General features: G+C 42.2%; 1 long non-coding RNA gene across 2 annotated transcripts; it reads left to right on the top strand.

The window, feature by feature from the left end:
- The first annotated feature begins 1,986 nt into the window (after positions 1–1,986).
- LOC130531236 (uncharacterized) lies at positions 1,987–4,348 on the top strand. 2 transcript variants are annotated; one of them, XR_008952047.1, is made up of 2 exons: positions 1,987–2,174; positions 2,919–4,348. It is a non-coding gene; the product is annotated as an uncharacterized LOC130531236 (long non-coding RNA). The 2 variants fall into 2 exon arrangements; XR_008952046.1 differs by having other exon boundaries at positions 1,987–2,179.
- The last annotated feature ends 253 nt before the right edge of the window (positions 4,349–4,601 follow it).

The raw sequence follows: 4,601 nt of genomic DNA, 5'->3' as shown, positions 1-4,601 counted from the left end.
CCGACAATCTCTTCGTCCTTAATCTGTCAGGCAAACAGGCACACACACACACACACACACACACACACACACACACACACACACACACACACACACACACACACACACGGGAGTGGAAATTCAATCTGACAGTCAACATCTCAAATAAATATATTTCTCCATCTTTTTGTTTTAAGATATTAAAGTAATTTCTATAATTGTTTGAAACAAGTCCACTTTTCTTAATTTCCATCTGTGTCCTTGACAACCAGGTCACAGCCCACGTCCTCTGCCGGCAGCTGTGCCAGATGGTGAGGAGAGGGGACTTCTGTCAATGTCAAACAGAGAATTAGAGTTATTTCGCTGCCCTTTGAGGTTACCTGTCCGCTGCCCCTAAAATGACAAACTGACACCCTCGGGCAGCAGGAGTCAGCGGTGCGGTCTGGGTGAAGGGCTGGAAAAATCCCTACCTGTTAGAGAACAGTTTGAACTCCTAATTGTGCAGAGCCTTTGGCAAATCAGGGGGTGTTAGGGAGGAGGCCTTATCCAAACACAGAAGAATAAGACAACTATCCGAGAACACGAGCCGGGACACATGACTGTGATAAAGCAGGACAGAGGCAGCCTTTTGTTGCCTCCATGTGGAATTTATGCCTTCCTGGACAAACAAAATAGGACTTTTAATCCACCTGGACGCTTCAAATATTAATAATTCGTTTAAAATCGGCCTAGTTATTAAATATAGTTTCCCAGGTTTATAAAACTTCACATTTTGTGTTTTTAATTTTTTTTTTTACTTCTTGAGACCGAAGTGTCCAAACTTCACTCAAAAATTAATGCCAATTATTTTATAGTTTGAAAAAATGTTTTCTGAAATTTAGGGGCAAATGACTTTAAAGTTGACTTTAATCAGACTCACCAACTGATTTTACTCAGTATTTATATATATATATATACACATCACATTAATGTGTTCCAGATTATATGTATGTTTTATTTTGCAATATTGCAAAGAGTGCAATATTTAAGCTTCAGTGGGATTTAAACTACAAGTAACTTGAGACGTAACTAGAGAAAAAAGTAACATTTGACCTCACACACCTGGTTCTGTGCTGCAAATGATCTGGTTGATTCTATGCAATAATATTGTCAGACATTTGCTTTGTGTGAGATAAAACATTATATTTGGTTGTTAATATGTGCTGTTTGCATTTAAAGACATGTTTCCTCCAGCTAACATGCATGTTCAAATGCACCACAGCTTCAGAAGTGCACACTAGCTGAAGCTGAAAGGTAATACTCCTGCACATGAAAACAGTTTTCCATTCAAGTATTTCATTAGTTCAAAGAGGCTATGCTGAAAATAATGTATGGATTTCCTGTGTAATGTATGGATTTCCTGTGTTATTAGGCTGAAAATATTCTCTCTAATAATGGAAAACATTTGGCTGCAGATACCAGGAAACAGCTGTAGATTGTGACTGTGGAGGAAAACAACGTATAAAAAAAGGTTTGTCCTTTAAAAAGATGCTGCTGCGGAGTTTAAGAGGGTCATTCTGTCTTCATAACCGTGGGTCAACGCGTTGAAGCTGGCACTGTCGGCAGCATCATTTAGAGGCTTTACGAGCACGAGGACGATAACGGTGTAAGTAGGTGTCAGAAAATATTCCATAAACAAAGTGGAAACATTCCCCACACGCTCACATTTGTTAAAATAAGGCTCTTAAAACAACACATGAGCTGTGAGAGTCAGCCAACAGGAGAGGCAAACCAGAAGATCTCACCCTGTGACAAAGCACTTGAAAGGTAACATTATAGGGGGGCCGACTCCCAGAGATTCTGCAGACTACACGCTGGAACCCTGTGGAGGGACTTTCAGCCAGTGTCAACTCTCCCAGTCGCTGCCCGAAGTCCAATGTGGTTCTTATCGTGCAGAAAGTCAAATGTAACCAAACAAGTGCCGGCGGGGGGAAAGTGGGCACAAGTCTGCACGTGTTCAGTCCCAATAGAAGCATGAAAAATAAGCAGGCGGGGGGCTGACGACATCCTGAGCTCCGGAGGGGATTCCAGAAAAGGTCTAACCACTTCTGCTGGGGCGGCGATGTCAAACTTAGGAAGAGGAACCTTGAGAAAGTGTTTGGCTTTATTTAACATGGCCTGAATTAAAGCAGATCAGCCTCGAGGAAAAGAAAGGGGTGAGGTATCGTGTTTTAATGCTTTTTCTAGTGCACCGCTTTCTTTCGGGTCACAGTTCACACACGGATCACAGTTAATTATGGGTGAAACACAACACGTTCATTAAAGCACTCTGAATCAGACTAGAGGTGCAGGTTGAAATCCAACCGCTCATCAGTCTTTGTGCCATTTTGTTACTTTCCGCACTTTTATTTACTGAAAGAAATTATTCCTTTTTTTGTAATGTGGAAAATCGGCCTCAGGGTCAGTGTTTCCATTGTCTATTCACCGTCGTTAAAGAGGAACCATTGAAGCCTTTTTCATCCAGAGTTTGCCTGACCAACACACCGAAACCCCAAATATTCTCTCGAAGGATGAGAAAATGGAACAAAAGTTTTAGCTCTTCAAGAGGCTTCAGAGTATCGACTGTTTCCCGTACTTTTTTTTAGTATTATTTCTCTTTGAAGAGCATTCCCACTCGACATTTCTGCACCAAACCAACAAGACAAGAGCGCCGATTGTGTCTGATGTTGAGTTTGCTGTAAAGAGAAACACGAGTGACGCTTTAGATTTCATGGAAAAGTCTGAAAACCGGACCGAATTTCATTAATAAACACATTTACACAGAGTGGACCAAAGACGGAGTGGGCGTGTCGGTGTCTCCGCTGATGCACATTTCCCAAGCTTCGGACACGCTAACGCTGGAAGGTTGCAGTGCAGCTCTGCCAACACAATGATTTCATCCCTTCTCATTCCAATTACAGCGCGCCAAGCCGTCTTCTGCGTGGTCCGACGGCACGTCTGCAGACACGCAGTCCTTCCTGCCGAGGATGTGCACCGCTTCATGAGACGCAAACTGTGACCAGTAAAATCTGAGCAACTAAACGGGGATGAAAGAAGAGCGAAGGCCGACATTCGTCTGGGGTCAGCTGTTAATCTGAAGAATTATTGGAAAATGATGCTTGTGCTTTATTGCAACAACTGTTGTTGATTTACTTCTATGCGTATGACATGTGGGGAAAAAAAGAGCATCTGCAGGATGTCAACTGGTCAAAGCCCACTTCAGATGAAATCAACCCAATCGTCCTCTTCAGCAGCTGGCAAACGTCACCTTCAGTCACCGCTGCATCTCCTCCACTCCAGGACCTTCCCCCATTATTAGTCTTAATACAAGGCCAGCAGACAAGGAGGGGAAACAGGCCTGGCAGTGCTTAAAAAAGCCCAAATGTCAGACTATGACGAGATGCCAGCTGCCCGCCGCTTTGATATCCAGCGGCTGGATGATGCTTATTTGATCATTTCATTAGAAAATTTGGTCTAGGTGTCAAAGAGGTTCCCTATGTCTGTGCTGTGGCTATTAGGCTCAATTATAGCTGCCAGGGGGAGGGAGAACTGAGCTGGCTCTGTGTGCTGCATTCAGAGTGGCCTTAAAGAGCCACTGAGAGTCACATTCATGCAGCACTTAATAGCTTATGAATTAAGTTTTCCCTCTAATTATTCATAATCATACAGGTAATCACACATTTGGCCCAGGAAAGGTCAGCTGTAGACTTGTTTCAGCTGTTGTAGTTGACCAGTGTAACTGAAGAAAAACAAAACAAAAAAACCCCAAATCTGCCCAGTAAGTTAAAAATAGGTGATTTTTTTGTGTAATACAAACAAAGCTTGTATTAATACATGCTTGATTTGAAGAATGTATCAATACAAGCTTAACAATCACATTGAAAATCAGGAGAAAAACCATCAACGGCATCCTTTTACAGTACATCCTTGTTGCCATGGAAATGGTGCTTGCCAACGGTTGCCACTAAAACAAGTTTGTGAGTCTGTGGTCTTGTCTCATAAACTCGCTACTCAAGCAACAAAACCAATAACCATTATTGGATGTTTATTTCCCTCCCTTCTCTATTAAGGTTTAGCTTAATTAAAATCTTACTCGTATATCTTTCTGCACATGCTAACTTAGCTTCTGCAATGCTTTCCATGAGAAAAAAACATGTGCTCCAGTTTGTCATTTCATATGTCCATTTTTGAAATTGCCTGCATGACGTGTGCGCACATACATGCAGTCCTTTCTTTTATTTTTTTGGAACCACTTATAGATTAGATGTAATAGACATGCCGGGAAATGTGCCTGCAGGAATGTCGACCACATGTTCGAAAATAAATAGACCTGCGAGAATTGGAACAAGCACTCATAAGGTTAATCAAACCTAATTTCTTCATGGCTTCTCCGCTTTGGACTGTCAGAATTCTATTATTTCTAGATTTCTTTCAGGGCAACAGTAATCCAGGCTAAACTAGGCCCTGCCACAACAAATTAGCTGCAAACGGAGTTGGAGCAGAGCAACGGAGAGCGATTCCCACTTTTCAGCATAGGCTGCACACTGGTGTCGCTATGGGAAATTAGCTAATTAGAAATAGAGGAGCTGGCCCACAATTACATT

The sequence above is a fragment of the Takifugu flavidus genome, chromosome 9, assembly GCF_003711565.1.
Source record: "Takifugu flavidus isolate HTHZ2018 chromosome 9, ASM371156v2, whole genome shotgun sequence".
NCBI lineage: Eukaryota > Metazoa > Chordata > Actinopteri > Tetraodontiformes > Tetraodontidae > Takifugu > Takifugu flavidus.
This window is presented reverse-complemented; position numbering and strand designations above follow the sequence as displayed.